Source organism: Tupaia chinensis, unplaced genomic scaffold, assembly GCF_000334495.1.
Source record: "Tupaia chinensis unplaced genomic scaffold, TupChi_1.0 Scaffold139962_1, whole genome shotgun sequence".
Classification (NCBI taxonomy): domain Eukaryota; kingdom Metazoa; phylum Chordata; class Mammalia; order Scandentia; family Tupaiidae; genus Tupaia; species Tupaia belangeri.
This window is the reverse complement of record NW_006199840.1, coordinates 81,659-102,738: the sequence shown is the minus strand read 5'-3', so window position 1 is coordinate 102,738 and position 21,080 is coordinate 81,659. Positions and strand designations below refer to the sequence as shown.

The following is a 21,080-nucleotide window of genomic DNA, read 5'->3' as shown; positions in this document are numbered from 1 at the left end:
AAGAATGTAAATTAAGTTACAAAAAAAAAGTTTCAGGAAAAAAATATAATATATATCTATTCAATGACTGCAGTAAGATATATAGCCCCAGTCAGGTGCTACTTTATACGACATGTAAAGTTAGACTTGTGTTCATGGAAATGTATATATCACCTGTGTTTGCTATGAAAATATTTAGATTAATTAAGGTCTTTAGTAATTCAATAAAATGTGGGGGCAAAACAGTATAGAAAGCCAACATAGATACCAGAGACAGTGTGGGAGATGGCAGAGGGTAAGAGATAGGGAATCAAGGATGGGGGAAAAAAGGCAAAACATACAGAAAACAAGAAATGGAAGATTATTTGCTGACAATAACATGCTTGTTGATGTGCTTGATTGAGACAATATACAGTGTACTCTGGATGGAAAATCTCATTTTGTATGCTGTAATGATGCACAGTGAATGAATGCAAAAATATTGAAATAAAAAAAAAAGAAAAGTGAGGATCAGGTGGGCCCAGCTTCTCTAATGAAAACCCATGACCTAGAACCGGGCTCAGGTTTAACCTTTTAAAGGGTAGAAAATGGGAAAAGAGGAAATGGAATGCAAAGCTAGTTGTTTTTGGATGTTAATCATCTAAAGATGTGAAAATGACTGGTGCTACATAGTTTCTCTGATCTTTTTGGGAGGAAATGTGATAAAAACATGTGGCTTTCTTTAGCCTGATACTGCTCTGCAGTATCAACAACAATAGACAGTTAGCAATTTTGTATGCAAGTTTTTCATAGCTATGCAAATGAAGCTCACAGAACTGCATTTCTGCATGTGTCTAAAAGTCACCATGTTTGCTCACATGCTTTGTTCTCTACAAAGGCATCCAGATCTCACATGTACAGCTGTTCGGTTTGAGTCCTGGACGCAGCAGCTTGAGGAACATGCAAATGTATGTCCCAGATCCTAACAGGATAGAGAAATGGAGGTGGGATTGTAATGAGACCATGCCCTGATCGGGGGGTGCTTTTGTCTCTCCCTCTCTCTCTGTCTCTCTCTGGCGATCATACATACCCTTTAGCAGAAAAAAAAATCAAAATAGATACATTTTAAATGAAAAGCTTCCAATTAACCATTTATTTTATTTTATCTGTTTTAGGTTTTTGCTATAGGGTGTGTGCACTTGCCAGAGAGACAGACAAAGAGGAAAAATGAGAAATCAACCAATAGGAGGGATGGCCATGCTGCAATCCCTTCTTCTCCAGTCTTCTCTCTGAATTTTGGGCACCCAACATGAATTTCAAGCCACCAGGTCTGGGACTTGAACCATAGTTGGCCAAATGGGAGTTCAGTGCCTTAATCATGGCCCCAAAGGAAAAACTTTTAAATTGTCTTTCTCATTAGTATAATCCCAAAAGGAGATTGGAAGAGAAGGGATTGTGGTATAGATTTCCCACTTTCTCTCTGGAGAATGCATGTGCACTATGGCAAATATTTTTTTTAAAAAGTGTTTTTTTTTTTTCTTAAACTTGAAGATAAAAGAGTACAAAACATAAAGAAGACAGAAGACATTCTAATTGCATAGAAATCATGAAGCCATTTTCCATTTCTTGTATAACTCCACAAGTTACAGAAAATGTCACAGGAAACATTAAAATGTCATGTCACATGACAAAAACCTACTAAAAATTTTTTTAAACCAAATTTACTAATTGGAAGGGTGTTTTAAACAATAAGGTTTATTCGATCTTCTAATTTCATTTTCAATTTAAAATTAAATTTTAACATATAGGGATCAGCAAGTTGCATGGAGGTTAAGGATGCTGGACTCCCACATGGCTGACTGTGGTTCAAGTCCTAGACCTGGCAGCTTTCTCTCTCTCTCTCTTTCTCTCTCTCTGGGACCAGCAGATGGCATAATGGTTACATCACTGGAATTCCATGTAGTCGACCGCAATTCAAGTCCTGTACTCAGAGGCTTAAACTCACACCGGGCATGTGTTCGTGCATGCCCAAGATCCCGAGAGGAGAATAGAGGAGAAGGGATTGCGGCGTGGCCATCCCCCTGGGAGGTGATTTCTCGCTTTCTGTCTCTCTCTGTCTTTCTGGCGAGCCCATGTGCCTTATAACAAAAACCTCTCATAAAAAGATTGTTCTGCAAGGATCCTCAGTTCTAGATATACTAAACTTTCTTTTGAAATAAGTTATCTGAAATTTATCCTGAAGCTATCACAGCCTACAAAATACTATTGACAGTGCTAGTAACCATTATAGTAGCAGAAAAATCGTCAAAATGAAAAGTTATCAAATGTTATTGTTATCTTGTAACTGATATTATTTTCAATTGAGTCAATTAAAAATGAAGTTACTGGGACCAGCAGGTGGCATAATGGTAATGTTGCTGGACTCTCACATAGTCAACCGTGGTTCAAGTTCTGTACCCATTGTCTTGAAACTCAAACTGGGCACATGTGCATGCATGCCCAAAATCCTAAGAGGAGAATAGAGGAGAAGGAACTGTGACATGGCCATCTCCCCTGGGGAGTTTTTTGTCACTTTCTGTCATTCTGTCTCTTGCTGTCTCTCCATTGAGTGCACATGCCATATAGCAAAAATCTCTCCTAAAAAAAGAAAATAAAAAAATGAAGTTGCAAAAAAATTAAAACTTTGATGACCAAATAATTGAAGTTGTAGAAAATTGAGCCAGAAAAATCTTATGATCAATCAAGTTATCGCATTATTTTATTCATTGTAATATACCAAATGATGACCAAAAAATCCTGCAATTTATAACTTTATGTCATTATTCATGTATCACTCTTACCCATATTGCATAAGTAATAAAATATTTTTAAAGAAAAAATCTTATTTTAGGACCTTTCATCGCACTTCTCTTATGCTTTTATAATAAATAACCCTCCATTTTCATTTTGCACTGGGTCCCACAAATTATATAGCAGGCTTCTACTCCTCCTTGATAGTAATTCTGAAGTGAACTGGAATTGTAGCCACATAGACTCACTGTTCTATCCAAAATCCTCTTCACTGGCAGTAGGGGTAAGGACAGGTAGAGGCATAATAGCACAGAAATATAGAGATTAGTTTGGATAGGTGTCATTTTCACAGTTTTCTTTATTTTAGAGTTTTTGCCATAGGATCCATGCACACTCTGGAGAGAGAGAGAGAGAGAAAGTGAGAAATCACATTCCCCAAGGTGAATAAGTGTGCCACAATCCTATCTCCCCCATTCTACTCTAAGAAATTTGATCCAAGCATGCACATGCACCTGGTGTGATTTAATTTTTTAAAATTAATTTTTCATTCATTCACTGAGCATCGTCACACCATACAAAGTTCTATTTCCCATCCAGAATATACTGCATAGTGGCTTAATCATACATGTTATCATCAATAAATTTCCATTTCTAGTTTCATTTTATATTTTATATATTTCCCCCTATTTCTCACCCTCTGTCATTTTCCACCCTCCTCCCACACTATCTCTGGTGTCTACAGTTGCTTTCCATTCCTTTTTTTTTTCTCTCCACACTTTATTGATTCACAAAATATCTTACATAATCTAACTACTTTCAATAGCAAGGCCAGCTGATATATACATATCTGTGAATACTTATCTGGCTTTAGCTGTGAAACTCTGAGCAGAATAAATATACTATAAAGTAGCACCTAGCCAATGCTATATAGCTTACTGCAGTCATTAAATAGTCATTTTTAAATATGTTTTTAATTTCAAGAAAAGCAGTTTTAACTTTAATTAATCAAAATCAAAGAAATTCTAAAAGAGCTTTGCTTAAAACTTAAAGCCAGGAAACAGGTTAGGATTCTGTTTAAATAGAAGGTACATGAACATATCAGCAGCAAAATCCTTAATTTTAAGACAAAAATCTATAATTCTGGAGCACAAAGCCTAGAAGAAAATCAGTAATGTTCTAGTCAAAAGTTATAATATTCTATTTCACCAGTTCAGTCTCATGTACGTAGTCTATCTTCTGTTGTGTTCTGATCCTCCCCCATTAAATTCTGGGATAAAATATTCAACCTCAGACTTGTCCCTACCATTAAGTTGGACATTTCCTTAGTTGCTTTTGAACTCTTATTTCTGTGGGTCTCTATTTAGTTCTCCTGGTATAGCACCCCTTGAGAACTTCTTGGAGAGCTGGTCTGGTGTTGGTAAATTCTTTCACATTTTACTTATCTAAGAATGTCCTTGTCTTTTCATTCCATCTGAAAAATAATCTTGCCAGGTACTGAATTCTTGGTTGAAATTGCTTTTCCCTTAACACTTTGAATATATTTTCCCATTCTTTCCTTGGTTGCATTGTTTTCAATAAGAGGTCTGCTGTGAGTTTGATGGGATATCCTTTGTAAGTTACTTGATATTTCTCTTTGCAATCTTAGTATCTTGTCCCTGTATGTGATTTTGGTCAATCTGGCTATAATGTATCTTGGAGAAGATCTTCTTGGGTTGTTTTTATTTGGGGTCCTTTGTATTTCTTAGGACTGTATCTTTGAGTGCCTCTCTAGGTTTGGAAAATTTTCTTCCAGGATTTCATGGAATAGATTATCAATGCCTTTATTTGTCTGTCCACATTCTGGGATACCAATTATCCAGATGTTTGGATGTTTGATGGTATCTAGTATTTCTCATATATTATTCTAATTTTGGGGGGCAATCTCCTCAGTCTTCATGGTGAATTTTTCTAGGCCAGTGATTCTATCTTCTACAGATGAGTTTTGATTTTCTGTATGATCTAGTCTGCTTTTAATACTTTCAAAGGAGGTTTTGACTTCCTGTATTATAGCCTGCATCTCTAACAGTTCCATCCAATTCTTTTTTAAGTACATATTTCCTCTTTCAGATCTTCCAAGAACTTCCTTACCTCCTGGAACTCACCAACTCCTTTCTCTTGCCTCTTGAGCAGTTCATTGTCTCTCTTTGTCACTATGAATATTCTAAATTCTTTATCTGACATGTCCTTGAGTTCCATTGTACTGTCTGAAGATGAAGAGGAATTGTTCTTTTTCCTTGGAAAATAGGTATTTTCTTGCTTTCTTGTATTTCTTGTGACCCTGCACTGATTTCTGGTCATCTGATGGATTGTGCGTTTCCTCCTAAATCTTGAATTTCAATCTGAGCATTTAGAGGCATGCGGGAGAAGGTGATATGCAATCTCTCTTCCATTCCATTTTTTACTCTTTTTGCATCAGATTCAGTGAGAATTGAGGAATATTCGGACCCTAATCACATTCAGATATTTGGATACTGTTCACTTTGACCTGTCTAGACATTCAATGTGTGGAGACTGAGTAGCCAAGGAATGAAGTTAAAGGAAAAAGGAAAAGATTTAGAGAAGAGGAAAGAAGAAAAAAAAAGAAAAAGAAAAAAGAACACAGAAAAAAGACAATAAAATATTTTAATTTTAAAAAGCAAAAAATGAAAAATGCAAGGCGTGCATGCACACTGTGCAAAAGAAGTATTTTGCAGCTCAAGTTCAGAAGCCATCTCAGGATGGGCCTCGGTTTGTGGCCTTCCTAAGTGGGAAGGGGAAGAAAGGCACAAATTAATACAGTAAAGGAGGGGCTTCAGAGTCCAGAGACTACTTTACCTTAAAAAAATGAAAAGAAAAAAGAATTAAAAGACACAGGGAGATACAGAAACAGAGACATAAAGATGGAGAAAAGTAGACAGAGGTAGTCCTACCCACTAGAAATGAATCTGGAGAAAGAAGTCTCAGCAGAATATCTTCATTTTCAGTCCAAGAAAGCAATATTTTCCAGCTCAAGTTTAGTAGCCATCTCAGGATATGCCTGGGTTTGTACCTTTCCTACTAGATATGAATCTGGAGGGAGAATTCTCATCAGAATATCTTTTAGAATATTTTTAGTCCCTGAAAGCAGTATTTCACAGCTCAAGTTCAGTAGCCATCTCAGGATGGGCCTGGTTAGTGCCTTTCCTACTAGAAAAAATCTGGAGGGAGAAGTCTCAGCAGAATAGCTTCATTTTTAGTCAGTGAAAGCAGTATTTCAAATCTCAAGTTCAGTAGCCATTTAGGATGGCTCTGGGTTTGCAACTTTCCTAAATGGGAAGGAGAAAGGCACTACTTAGCATGATAAAGGAGGGACAGAAGAGCCCAAAGAAAACTTTACCTTAAAAAAATGGAAAAAAAAGACACAGGGAGAGACAGAGACAGAAGGATGGAGAGATGGATTCAGAGGTAGCCCTACATGCTAGAAATAAATCTGGAGGGTGAAGTCTCGGCAGAATATATTCACTTTTAGTCCCTAAAACCAATATTTCACAGTTCAAATTCAGTAGCCATCTCAGGATGGGCCTGGATTTGTGGCTTTCCTAAATGGGAGGAAGATATGCACTAATTCACTTACAAAGGATGTGTCTGAGAGTCCAGAAAATACTTTACCTTAAAAAAAATATCAAAAGACACAGAAAGACAGAGAAAGAAAGATGTAGAGAATTATACAGAAGTAGCCCTACCCACTAAAACTGAAGCTGGAGGGAGAAGTCTCAGCAGATTACTTTTATTTTTAGTCCCTGAAAACAATATTTCACAGCTCAAGTTCAGGAACCATCTCAGGATGGGCCTGGGTTTGTGCCTTTCTTAAATGGCCTTGAGAAAGGCACAAATTTGCATGATAAAGGAGGGGCTTGAGAACCCAGAGAATACTTTACCTTAAAAAAAAAAAGGCCACAGGGAGACAGAGACAGACAGAAAGATGGAGAGAACAATACAGAGGTAGCCCTACCCACTAGAAATGAATCTGGAGGTAGAAGTCTCAGCAGCATATCTTCATTTTTAGTCCCTGAAAGCAATATTTCACAGCTCAAGTTCTGTAGCCATTTCAGGATGGGCCTGGGTTTGTAGCTTTCCTAAATGGGTGAGGAAAGCCACAATTCAGCACGATAATGGAGGGGCTTGAGAGCCTAGAAAATATTTTAAAATAGAAATGACTCAGGAAAACACAGAGCAAGATGGAAAGATGGAAAGTATACAGAGGTTGACCTACCTACCAGAAATGAATCCAGAGGGAGAAGTGTCTGCAAAATATCTTCCTTTGTAGTTTCTGATAACAATATTTCACAGCTCAAGTTCAGTAGCCATCTCAGGATGGGTCTAGGTTTGTGCCTTTCCTAAATGAGAGGGAGAAAGGCACAAATTACCATGATAAAGGAGGGGCTTGAGAGCTCAAAGAATACTTTACTTAAAAAAAAAAAAACAAAAAACAAAGGGCCAGCAGTTAGTGTAATGGCTATGTCGCTGGACTCCCACGTAGTAGTCAACAACGGTGGTCCCAACCCAGTGGCTTAAAACTCATGCCGGGCGCTTGTGCGGCCGTGCCCAAGATCCCGGGAGGAGAAGGGATTGTGTCGTGGCCATCCCCCCCTAGGGGGTAATTTCTCACTTTCTATCTCTGTCTCTCTCTGCCTGTCTGCTGAGCACACATGCCCTACAGCAAAAACCTCTCCAAAAAAAGAGAAAAAAATGAACAAAAAAGAAGGGAAAGGCACAGGGAGACAGAGAGAAACAAAGAGAGACAGAAAGATGGAAAGAAGAATATAGAGAGGTAGCCCTACCCACTAGAAATGAATCTGGAGGGAGAAGTCTCAACAGAATATCTTCATTTTTAGTCCCTGATAGCAATATTACACAGCTGAAGTTCAGTAGCCATCTCAGGATGGGCCTGGGTTTGTGCCTTTCCTAAATGGGAGGGAGAAAGGCACAAATTAGCACAATTAAGAAGGAACTTGAGAGCCCAGACAATACTTTACCTTAGGGGGAAAAAATGAAAAAACACAGAAGACACAGAGAGACAGAGTGACATAAAGATGAAGAGAAGGATACAGAGGTAGCCCTACCCACTAGAAATGAATCTGGAGGGAGAAGTTTCAGCAAAATATCTTCATTTTTAATCTCTGAAAGCAATATTTCAGAGCTCAAATTCAGTAGCCATCTCAGCATGGACCTGGGTTTGTGGCTTTCCTAAATGGGAGGGGGAAAGCCACTACTTAGCACAATAAAGGAGGTGTTTCAGAGCCCAGAGAATACTTTACCTTAAAAGAATCAAAAAACACAGGGAGATATAGAAACAGAGACAGAAAGATGGAGAGAAGTATACAGAAGTAGCCCTACCCACTAGAAATAAATCTGGAGGGAGAAGTCTCAGCAGAATATCTTCATTTTTAGTCCTTGAAAGCTATATTCCTCAGCTCACATCCAGTAGCCATCTCCACACCTGGTTTGATTTTCAAGTCATAAGGTCCAGAGCTTGAACCTTGGTCACATATGTGAGAGTCCAGCATCATAGCCACTACACCACCTGCTGACCCCTTTCTTTTTTTTAACAATTAGAAAAGTTTAATAATATTTTTATATTTTCATATTATACTTTAAATTTTTTTTTGTTTTTAATTCATTAATCTATATTCATTGACTGAGTATTGTAACAGCATACAAAATGTGATTTCCCATCTATTATATGCTGCATAGTGGCTCAATCATACATGTTATCATCAGTAATTTTCCATTACTACTTTCATATATATCTTTCCCCATTTCTCACAAAAAAAAAGAAAAAGAAAAAAGAACACAGAAAAAAGACAATAAAATATTTTAATTTTAAAAAGCAAAAAATGAAAAATGCAAGGCGTGCATGCACACTGTGCAAAAGAAGTATTTTGCAGCTCAAGTTCAGAAGCCATCTCAGGATGGGCCTCGGTTTGTGGCCTTCCTAAGTGGGAAGGGGAAGAAAGGCACAAATTAATACAGTAAAGGAGGGGCTTCAGAGTCCAGAGACTACTTTACCTTAAAAAAATGAAAAGAAAAAAGAATTAAAAGACACAGGGAGATACAGAAACAGAGACATAAAGATGGAGAAAAGTAGACAGAGGTAGTCCTACCCACTAGAAATGAATCTGGAGAAAGAAGTCTCAGCAGAATATCTTCATTTTCAGTCCAAGAAAGCAATATTTTCCAGCTCAAGTTTAGTAGCCATCTCAGGATATGCCTGGGTTTGTACCTTTCCTACTAGATATGAATCTGGAGGGAGAATTCTCATCAGAATATCTTTTAGAATATTTTTAGTCCCTGAAAGCAGTATTTCACAGCTCAAGTTCAGTAGCCATCTCAGGATGGGCCTGGTTAGTGCCTTTCCTACTAGAAAAAATCTGGAGGGAGAAGTCTCAGCAGAATAGCTTCATTTTTAGTCAGTGAAAGCAGTATTTCAAATCTCAAGTTCAGTAGCCATTTAGGATGGCTCTGGGTTTGCAACTTTCCTAAATGGGAAGGAGAAAGGCACTACTTAGCATGATAAAGGAGGGACAGAAGAGCCCAAAGAAAACTTTACCTTAAAAAAATGGAAAAAAAAGACACAGGGAGAGACAGAGACAGAAGGATGGAGAGATGGATTCAGAGGTAGCCCTACATGCTAGAAATAAATCTGGAGGGTGAAGTCTCGGCAGAATATATTCACTTTTAGTCCCTAAAACCAATATTTCACAGTTCAAATTCAGTAGCCATCTCAGGATGGGCCTGGATTTGTGGCTTTCCTAAATGGGAGGAAGATATGCACTAATTCACTTACAAAGGATGTGTCTGAGAGTCCAGAAAATACTTTACCTTAAAAAAAATATCAAAAGACACAGAAAGACAGAGAAAGAAAGATGTAGAGAATTATACAGAAGTAGCCCTACCCACTAAAACTGAAGCTGGAGGGAGAAGTCTCAGCAGATTACTTTTATTTTTAGTCCCTGAAAACAATATTTCACAGCTCAAGTTCAGGAACCATCTCAGGATGGGCCTGGGTTTGTGCCTTTCTTAAATGGCCTTGAGAAAGGCACAAATTTGCATGATAAAGGAGGGGCTTGAGAACCCAGAGAATACTTTACCTTAAAAAAAAAAAGGCCACAGGGAGACAGAGACAGACAGAAAGATGGAGAGAACAATACAGAGGTAGCCCTACCCACTAGAAATGAATCTGGAGGTAGAAGTCTCAGCAGCATATCTTCATTTTTAGTCCCTGAAAGCAATATTTCACAGCTCAAGTTCTGTAGCCATTTCAGGATGGGCCTGGGTTTGTAGCTTTCCTAAATGGGTGAGGAAAGCCACAATTCAGCACGATAATGGAGGGGCTTGAGAGCCTAGAAAATATTTTAAAATAGAATTGACTCAGGAAAACACAGAGCAAGATGGAAAGATGGAAAGTATACAGAGGTTGACCTACCTACCAGAAATGAATCCAGAGGGAGAAGTGTCTGCAAAATATCTTCCTTTGTAGTTTCTGATAACAATATTTCACAGCTCAAGTTCAGTAGCCATCTCAGGATGGGTCTAGGTTTGTGCCTTTCCTAAATGAGAGGGAGAAAGGCACAAATTACCATGATAAAGGAGGGGCTTGAGAGCTCAAAGAATACTTTACTTAAAAAAAAAAAAACAAAAAACAAAGGGCCAGCAGTTAGTGTAATGGCTATGTCGCTGGACTCCCACGTAGTAGTCAACAACGGTGGTCCCAACCCAGTGGCTTAAAACTCATGCCGGGCGCTTGTGCGGCCGTGCCCAAGATCCCGGGAGGAGAAGGGATTGTGTCGTGGCCATCCCCCCCTAGGGGGTAATTTCTCACTTTCTATCTCTGTCTCTCTCTGCCTGTCTGCTGAGCACACATGCCCTACAGCAAAAACCTCTCCAAAAAAAGAGAAAAAAATGAACAAAAAAGAAGGGAAAGGCACAGGGAGACAGAGAGAAACAAAGAGAGACAGAAAGATGGAAAGAAGAATATAGAGAGGTAGCCCTACCCACTAGAAATGAATCTGGAGGGAGAAGTCTCAACAGAATATCTTCATTTTTAGTCCCTGATAGCAATATTACACAGCTGAAGTTCAGTAGCCATCTCAGGATGGGCCTGGGTTTGTGCCTTTCCTAAATGGGAGGGAGAAAGGCACAAATTAGCACAATTAAGAAGGAACTTGAGAGCCCAGACAATACTTTACCTTAGGGGGAAAAAATGAAAAAACACAGAAGACACAGAGAGACAGAGTGACATAAAGATGAAGAGAAGGATACAGAGGTAGCCCTACCCACTAGAAATGAATCTGGAGGGAGAAGTTTCAGCAAAATATCTTCATTTTTAATCTCTGAAAGCAATATTTCAGAGCTCAAATTCAGTAGCCATCTCAGCATGGACCTGGGTTTGTGGCTTTCCTAAATGGGAGGGGGAAAGCCACTACTTAGCACAATAAAGGAGGTGTTTCAGAGCCCAGAGAATACTTTACCTTAAAAGAATCAAAAAACACAGGGAGATATAGAAACAGAGACAGAAAGATGGAGAGAAGTATACAGAAGTAGCCCTACCCACTAGAAATAAATCTGGAGGGAGAAGTCTCAGCAGAATATCTTCATTTTTAGTCCTTGAAAGCTATATTCCTCAGCTCACATCCAGTAGCCATCTCCACACCTGGTTTGATTTTCAAGTCATAAGGTCCAGAGCTTGAACCTTGGTCACATATGTGAGAGTCCAGCATCATAGCCACTACACCACCTGCTGACCCCTTTCTTTTTTTTAACAATTAGAAAAGTTTAATAATATTTTTATATTTTCATATTATACTTTAAATTTTTTTTTGTTTTTAATTCATTAATCTATATTCATTGATTGAGTATTGTAACAGCATACAAAATGTGATTTCCCATCTATTATATGCTGCATAGTGGCTCAATCATACATGTTATCATCAGTAATTTTCCATTACTACTTTCATATATATCTTTCCCCATTTCTCACCCTCTGGCATTTCCTACCCTCCTCCCACACTATCTCAGGTGTCCACAGTTGTTTTCCATTCACTTTCCCCCCCACATTTTATTGATTCACAAAATTTCTTAAATCTAATTTCAATAGCAAACTCTGCTGATATATACATGTCTATGAATCTATGTCTGATTTAAGGCATGAAACTCTGAATAAAATGAATATACTATAAGGTAGCACCTAGCTGATGCTTTATAGTTTACTGTGGTCATTAATTATGTATTTTTTACTATATTTTTTAATTTCAGGAAACACAGATTTAGCTTTAATAAATCAAAGAAATGCCAAGGAACTTTGCTTAAAACTTAAAGTTAGGAAACAGGTTGGGATTCTGTTCAAATAGTAGATACATAAACCTATCAGCAGCTAAAGACAAGTCAAAAATCCTTAAAACTGGAAAACAAAGCCTAGATTCTAGAAAATCAGCAATGCTTTAGTCAAAAGTCATAAAATTCTCTTTCACCAGTTTAGTACTTAATCTATCTTCTGTTGTGGTTTGATTTTCCCAATTAAATTCTAGGATATAATATTCAACTCCAGACTTGTCCCCATGATTAAGTTGGCCATTTTCTTAGTTTTTGAACTCTTATTTCTGTGTGACTGTATTTAATTTTCTGGTATAGCACTCCCTTGATAACTTCTTAGGGATCTGGTCTACTGTTGGTAAATTCTTTCAGGTTTTGTTTATCTGAGAATGTTCTTGTCTCTTCTTCCCATATGAAGTATAATCTTGCCAGGTGTAGTATCTATGGTTGTAATTGCTTTTCCCTTAACACTTTGAATATATTTTCCCATTCTTTCTTCACTTGCATTGTTTCCTATGAGAGAACCACTGTCAACCTGATGGGATATCCTTTGTAGGTAACTTGCCATTTCTCTCTTGCCAGTCTTAGTATCTTGTCTTTGTTGGTGGTTTTGGTCAGTCTGACTATAATGTGTCTTGGAGAAGACCTTGGATTGATTTTATCGGAGGGTTCTTTATATTTCTTGAGACTGGATCTTTGAATGCCTCTCTAGGTTTGGAAAGTTTTCCTCTAGGATTTCATGGAATAGATTGTCAATGCCCTTATGGGTCTCTTCCCCTTCTGGGATACCAATTATCCGGATGTTTGGACATTTGATGTTATCTACATTTATTGTATAGTATTTTCATTTTGGGGGGCAATTTTCTCAGTCTTCGTGGTAAATTTTTCTAGGCCAGTGATACTATTTTCTACATCTGAGATTCAATTTTTGGTATGATCCAGTCTGCTTTTAATACTTACCTATCAGCAACTAAAGACAAGTCAAAAATCCTTAAAACTGGAAAACAAAGCCTAGATTCTAGAAAATCAGCAATGCTTTAGTCAAAAGTCATAAAATTCTCTTTCACCAGTTTAGTACTTAATCTATCTTCTGTTGTGGTTTGATTTTCCCAATTAAATTCTAGGATATAATATTCAACTCCAGACTTGTCCCCATGATTAAGTTGGCCATTTTCTTAGTTTTTGAACTCTTATTTCTGTGTGACTGTATTTAATTTTCTGGTATAGCACTCCCTTGATAACTTCTTAGGGATCTGGTCTACTGTTGGTAAATTCTTTCAGGTTTTGTTTATCTGAGAATGTTCTTGTCTCTTCTTCCCATATGAAGTATAATCTTGCCAGGTGTAGTATCTATGGTTGTAATTGCTTTTCCCTTAACACTTTGAATATATTTTCCCATTCTTTCTTCACTTGCATTGTTTCCTATGAGAGAACCACTGTCAACCTGATGGGATATCCTTTGTAGGTAACTTGCCATTTCTCTCTTGCCAGTCTTAGTATCTTGTCTTTGTTGGTGGTTTTGGTCAGTCTGACTATAATGTGTCTTGGAGAAGACCTTGGATTGATTTTATCGGAGGGTTCTTTATATTTCTTGAGACTGGATCTTTGAATGCCTCTCTAGGTTTGGAAAGTTTTCCTCTAGGATTTCATGGAATAGATTGTCAATGCCCTTATGGGTCTCTTCCCCTTCTGGGATACCAATTATCCGGATGTTTGGACATTTGATGTTATCTACATTTATTGTATAGTATTTTCATTTTGGGGGGCAATTTTCTCAGTCTTCGTGGTAAATTTTTCTAGGCCAGTGATACTATTTTCTACATCTGAGATTCAATTTTTGGTATGATCCAGTCTGCTTTTAATACTTTCAAGGGAGGTTTTGATTCCTGTATTATAGTCTTCATCTCTAACAGGTCCATTTGATTCTTTTTTACAGTGTGAATTTCCTCTTTTAGATCTTACAAGAATTTCCTTGCCTCCTGAAGCTCGTCAGCTTCTTTTCCCTGCCTCTTCAGCAGTTCATTTTCTCTCTTCACTTGTATCTCTGTGAGCTCTATCACCACGAAAATTCTAAATTCTTTATCTTAAATTTCCATGAATTTCATCATACTGTCTGAGAATAAAGAAGAGTTATTATTTTTCTTTGGGGGAGAGGTATTTTCTTGTTTTTCCATATTTCTTGTGACCCTGTGGTGATTTCTAGTCATCTGATGGATGGTGTGTTTCTTCTAATTCTTGAAGTTCAATCTGTGTTCAGAGGCCTGCAGGAGGAGGTGATCTGCATTGTCTCTTCCATTCCCTTCTCACTCTTTGTTCATCAGAATCAGTGGGAATAGAGGAATATTCTGACCCTAATTGTATTCAGATGTTTAGATCCTGTTCACTTGTACCTGTCTAGACACTTAGTGTGTAGGAACTGAGAAGCCAATGAGTAAAGATAAAGAAAATAAGTAGAGAAAAAGAAAGAAGAAAATATAAAATAAAAAGTAATAAAGGATAATAAAAAACTATGGATTGTAATTTTAAAAAGCAAAAATAGAAAACCGTGTGGTGCGCGAAAGTAATATTTCACAACCGAAGTTCAGGATCCATGTGGAGATGGACCTGGGTTTGTTCCTTTCCTAAACAGAATGGGGAGAGGCACCTATTAACACAATAAGGGGTTTGAGAGCTCAGAGAATACCTTTAATTTTTTTTTTAAAAATTAAAAGACTGAGGGAGAGACGGAGAGAAATGGAGAGAGAGACAGGTAACACTACCCACTAGAAATAAGTGAGAAAGTAGTCTCAGCAAAAAAATCTTCATTTTAAGTCTTTGAAAGCAATATTTCACAGCTGAAGTTCAGGATCCATGTGAAGATGTGCCTGGGTTTGTGCCTTTCTAGAAATAAGTGAGGAAGAAGTCTCAGCAGAAAATCTTCATTTTAAGTCTCTGAAAGCAATATTTCACAACTGAAATTCAGGATCCATATCTCATATTATACTTTTTAAATTGTGTTTTAAATTTTTGTGTTCATCATTTTATTTTTATTTGACCAGATGGACACATGCACACACACACACACACACACACACACACACACACACACACACAGAGAGAGAGAGAGAGAGAGAGAGGAAAGTGATAAAACAAGCCAACAGGTACAGGACTCGAACTGCCGTCAGCCATGTGCGAGTATCCAGTGCCTTAACCACCATGCCACTTGCTGATCCCCATATTATACTTGTTAAATAAATTTAAATGCCAGACTTTTTTTGTTATTCTTTTGATTAGTTAGAACTGATAAATCAACTTCAAATAGGATCTACTAGATTATCATCAGTCCAGTCTTCCTCTTCATGTTTGGATTTCTTTGAGACATAATTATCATCTTCATAGCCTTTCCTGTTTTTTATAATTACGTTAAATGTGAGCTTAGCAGAATGACATCTGTTTCAAAACGGCAACTTTTTCATATTTGGGTGATTCATACTTTTTTACTACATTTCTTATGTTTTTCATTATATTTAGTAACTGTGACATGCAAGTTCTGTTTTCTCTGAGCATCAGGCTTTCTGATAAGTAAGTTATTATCTAGGGATGATATTTTGTTATTGAGTTATTGAGATAAAAATGCTTGAAACACATTCAAGCTGTATCCACAACAGACCTTGGCATTGCTTACTTAAACACCAAATAAAATTCCAGTTATCTTTTCTCATAATATTTGCAGAGTGTCATTTCTTCATGAAGCTCAAGAAAGACAGGCGAACTCATTCGCCACTGCTTTACATCTGAATTTGCCATTGGCAGTGTCCCACAGTCCAGTGCTGTTTCTGGCTACTATTGTAGTATATTGTGGAATCTGAGAAACAGAGAGCCTGGAGAAAAAGACCCCAAACCCTGCAATGCCACGTGTAAAACAGTTATACCACACATAAAGCAGCTTTAAACCACCAAGATGGTTCTCAGATAACCAGATGCCTCAACCTTCCTTTCTTTTTTTTCACCGAAAGCCAGGGATCTGCACTGGCTGCTTTATTTAAGGACTTGTGGCTGGGGTTGTGCCCAACGCAGCTCTAGCCACCTCCAGGAAAGCAACAGGACTTCCTGGTCAGCTCAGGGGGAGCCGGCTCCCTGCCAGGGGGCCTGGAGAACAGTGGCTTCAAGTCCCCCGGCGTTGGAAGGTAGGCTAGGAGGGCAGGACGTCCGGTTCAAACGGGCAGGGTGCGGGAGAGGCCCCAACCCGCCTCTGATTGTCCCCTGCCCAGGTGTCAGAAAACAGTTCGCACCCCAGAGGAGTGGGGGGCCCAGAAGTCCAAGAGTTTTGGCACCCAGAAAGGCCAGTTCAGGCCCCCCAGACCCAGCAGCCCCTCAACTCCATCCCAATTCCATGGGCACACCCCCAAGGTGAGCCTTCACAGCCACACTCACACACACACACACACACAGGGCTGCGACAGTCCCAGACCCACACCCTGGACCCCTGGAATGTCTCTAGACTGGTACCCAGAGGGTGGGGCCTCTGAGTCGCTACTGATTGGCTGTCTCTCAGGTGTCTATCCAATCGCTGTACATGTCCACTGGTTCTGACAGATACGTGATGGGCGTCTGTACCTCCAGGCACACGTACAAGAGATGACTCCGGTGTTGCGGGCACGGTCCATTTTCACGTCACAGGAGTTCTCGTGGTTGCAGAAGGGGCAGGTGAACTGGGTCTCAAGGGTGCCTTTCATTTTCTTCTTGGGTGGTGGCTTCCGCTTTGACTTTCTGTGTCCCATGTCTGCAAGGGGCTGGACCTGCGCTCGCTTTCCTCGTCGCGACGGCTCTCTCAACCTTCTTTTTAATTAGCACAGAGAATTCCACCATTTGGGTGTATCTTAATTTATTTTTCCACTTATGGAAAATGGACTTATAAAGCAGTTTTAATTTTTCACTATTACGGGGCTATAGAGAACATCCTGATAGGAGCTTCCTTGTGCCCAGTCATGATTCTCCAGGTGGACACTCAGAAGTGGGTTACTGGGTCATGGAGTGTAGATACTTCCAATTTTTTTTTAAAAAAGTAATTACTTTGATTTATTTTATTTATTTATTATTATTATTTTTAATTTTATCAGAAAGAGACAGAGAGAGGGAAAGTGAGAAAGGAAGACACCAGTGTGGAGACTTAAACTGTAGTTGACCATGTGGGAGTCCAGTGTCCTAACCACCATGCCACTTGCCAGTCATAATATTTACAATTTTAATATATACTATCCAATTGCCTTTCAAAAGCACTAAGCCAGTTTTCACTCCCATCAGCAAGGCATCTTCTATTTTTAAAAATCATTTATTTATTTATCTTTACATTTTCCCACTAACATTTATTTATTTTTTTTATTTTGGAGAGATTTTTGCTATAGGGCGCGTGCGCTCGCCAGACAGACAGAGAGAGACATAGAGACAGAAAGCGAGAAATCACCCCCCAGGGGGGATGGTCACGCCGCAATCCCTTCTCCTCCTCCATTCTCCTCTCGGGATCTTGGGCACGCACGCACACGCGCCCGGCGTGAGTTTTAAGCCACCGGGTCCAGGACGCGAACCGCGGTCGACTACGTGGGAGTCCAGCGACATAGCCATTACGCTAACTGCTGGTTCCCTAACATTTATTTTACATGTCAAAAAATTTTTGCTCATATGCCGTAGTTCATAAAAGTTAATAAACAACTTTCAAAATTTCAAAAAAATGAATTTTAAAGATAACATTTGAAATATTTGTTATGATTTTGTTTGTGACTCTATAACAACAGAGACAGTATGGTTTTCAATATTTTTGAGAAAATATGTTCATATCAACTACTCAAACTGTTGCAAAGCAAACACCTAGCGCACTATTCACACATAAACCTTTTCAATTCAGCCCTTCCTACTTACTATTCTGTGATATACCATCTGCCAGCAGAGATCAGTCACTTTTTCTTCCTTCAAAGACTTCCTCAAGGTAATTTGCAATCTCTACTGATTATAATGTTGGGCTGGAAAAATCCAAGTTATTTTAGGGTATGAATTCTTTCATATAGCTTCTCTGATCCTCTCTGCCAGGCAGAACTGTTTATGGTGCCAGACCATCTTTCCAAGAGCCTCTGTTGGCTGACTTGAGATCTACCTTAGTTCCATAGTTTTCTGGTTTAATCTTCAGATATGACAATTCCAGTCAAAGCCCTGTTCAATGAGTATTTCCAATTTCTGATTCAAGGCAACAGGTATTATGCAAATAAACATTCTGCCACAAATAAGGATACTCCCAAATATTTTCCAATTCCAGAAGGGTTAGAAGGGGAGAAAGTTTATGTTGCCATTTAAAGAAATGAACAAACAAGAAGGAAAAACATTTTAACAAATTGCTGAACCTGTCAACAGCTCAAAAGAAAGCAAAATCCTTAAATTGGGAAAAAACAAAGCATAGTAAAAAAAAAATCAGTAATGTTTTACTCAAAAGTCATAAAATTTTATTTCACCAATTCAGTCTTATGTAATTAATCTCTCTTCTGCAGTGCTACTGTGGTCCAATCTTTCTGTTTAAATCCTGGAGGTTAACATTCAACATTATTATTGATATTTCATGTCCCCAGCATTAAGTTGGTCATTTTCTTGGTTGCTTTTTGTTCCCTTATTTCTGTATGTGTGTCTTTATTTTTCCTGATATAGCACTCCTTTCAGAACTTCTTAAAGAACTGGTCTGGTGTTGGTAAATTCTTTCAGGTTTTGTTTATCTGAGAATGTTTTTATCCTTTCTTCCCACATGAAGGATAATCTTGCTGGGTATAGTACTCTTGGTTGAAACTGTTTTTCACTTAACACTTTGAATATATTTTCCCATTCTTTCCTTTCTTGAATTTTTTCTGATGAGAGGTCTGATGTTAGCCTGATGGGATAACCTTTATAAGTGACCTGATGTTTCTCTCTTACAAATTTTAGTATCTTGTCGTTGTGGTTTTCACCATTCTGGCTATGATGAGCCTTGGAGAAGATCTTGGGTTGATTCTGTTAGGGGTCCTTTGTATTTCTTGGGTCTGGATTTTTGAATGCCTCTCTAGGTTTGAAAAATTTTCTTCCAGGATTTCATGGAATAGATTATCAATGCCCTTATTAATTTCTTCACCTTCTTGGATACCTATTATCCAGATTTTGGGGCACTTAATGGTATCTAGTATTTCTCTTATAGTATTCTCAATTTTTAAAAATTATTGTCTCAGTTTTTTTGGTTATTTTTTTGGGGGGTCAGAGGTTTTGTGTTCAACATATGATATTTGATCTTCTGCATGGACTAATTTGCTTTTAATACTTTTGAGGGAGGTTTTGATTTTTTGTATTGCAGCGTTCATCTCTAACAGCTCCATTTGATTCTTTTTTTATGGCGTATATTTCCTCTTTAAAATCAGGCAAGAAGTTCCTCCCCTCCTGGAACTCATTGTTTCTTTTCTTCTGCATCTTCTGGAGTTCATTGTCTCTTAACTCTTGCATTTCATTTAGTTTTGTCACTATGAATATTTCAAATTCTCTATCTGACATTTCCACCAGTTCCACTATACTGTCTGTGGATAATGAAGGATTGTTATTTTCCCTTAGGGGAGAGATATTTTCTTGGTTTCTTATATTTCTTGTGCCTCTGCAGTGGTTTCTGGTCATTCTGTGACAAAAATCTCTCCTCTACTGTGTTTTGCAACATGGTATCCACAGAAAGATTTTGAGTTCAGATTTATAAAAAGGAGTTTCTACATTAAGGCAAGAGGTTCTGTAAGCGTTGAGGATTTCAATGTCCCTGTCTCAGTGTTTGGGGGTCTAGAAGATGGGGCTTAGAGCATAGCTTCAGTCACCTTGGTCCCTGAATGCGCCAGGACACACATCAGGTTTAAAAATGGCTTCTCTCAGTGTTTCGGTGGTCTAGAAGATCACATCTTCATATTTCTTAATACTCTAGCCTTTAAATTGCCAATCTGATGGCTAAAAAGTGGTAATGAAGTTTGTTTTTTCTTTTTAAATATTTTTTAGAGAAAGATTTTTGCTATAAAGCATGAGTGCTCACTGCAGAGACAGGGAAAGACAGAAAGTGAGAAATCACCTCCCCTCTCTCCCAGTGGGGATGGCCACACCGCAATCCCTTTTCCTCTATTGTCCTCTTGGGATTTGGGGCATGCATGCACATGTGCCCGGCATGACAAACTACTGGGCCCAGGACTCGAACCACATTCAGCTACATGGGAGTCCAGCAATATAACCATTGTCTCATCTGCTGGTCTCACTGGTGTTCGTTTTTTTAATTTGCATTCCCCTACCATTGTGAAGGTGATTATCTTTTCATATGTTTATTGGATTATGTTCTTGGAACTGTTTGAAACCTTTGCCTATTTTTTTTAAGGTTGTTTTTGTTTTCTATATTGATTTGTAGGAGTTGTTTATATTTCTTTTTTTTTTTCTGTTTCTATTGGTCCTGGGACCTGCCCAGATTTACTTTTTTTAATTTAAATTTACTTGTTTACATTCATTCACTGTACATCATTACAACATACAAAATGAGATTTTCCATCCAGAGTACACTGTATATTGTCTCAATCAAGCACGTCAGCATACATGCTATTGTCAACAAATAATTTTTCATTTCTTGTTTCCTGTATGTTTTGCTCCCCCCCATCCTTGATTCCCTATCTCTTACCCTCAGCCATCTCCTACTCTCTTCCCACACTGTCTCTGGTATCTATGTTTACTTTCTATACTGTTTACCCCCCCATTTTTTTATTGAATTACTAAAGATCTTAATTAATCTAAATATTTTTGTAGCAAACACAGCGGATATATAAATTTCCATGAACACAAGTCTAACTTTAGGCATCCTATAAAGTATCACCTAGCTGGGGCTATATATCTTAACTGTGGTCATTGAATGGATTTTTTTTTTCCTGAAACTTTTCTTTTTTTTGTAACTTAATTTACATTCTTTCCCT

The 21,080-nt window shown here is 38.2% G+C and overlaps 2 pseudogenes; both read right to left on the bottom strand.

The window, feature by feature from the left end:
• Window positions 1–15,410: 15,410 nt before the first annotated feature.
• LOC114004761 (cyclin-H pseudogene) lies at window positions 15,411–16,480 on the bottom strand (annotated as a pseudogene).
• Window positions 16,481–16,629: 149 nt separating this feature from the next.
• LOC102481640 (transcription elongation factor 1 homolog pseudogene) lies at window positions 16,630–16,904 on the bottom strand (annotated as a pseudogene).
• Between the last annotated feature and the right edge of the window lie 4,176 nt (window positions 16,905–21,080).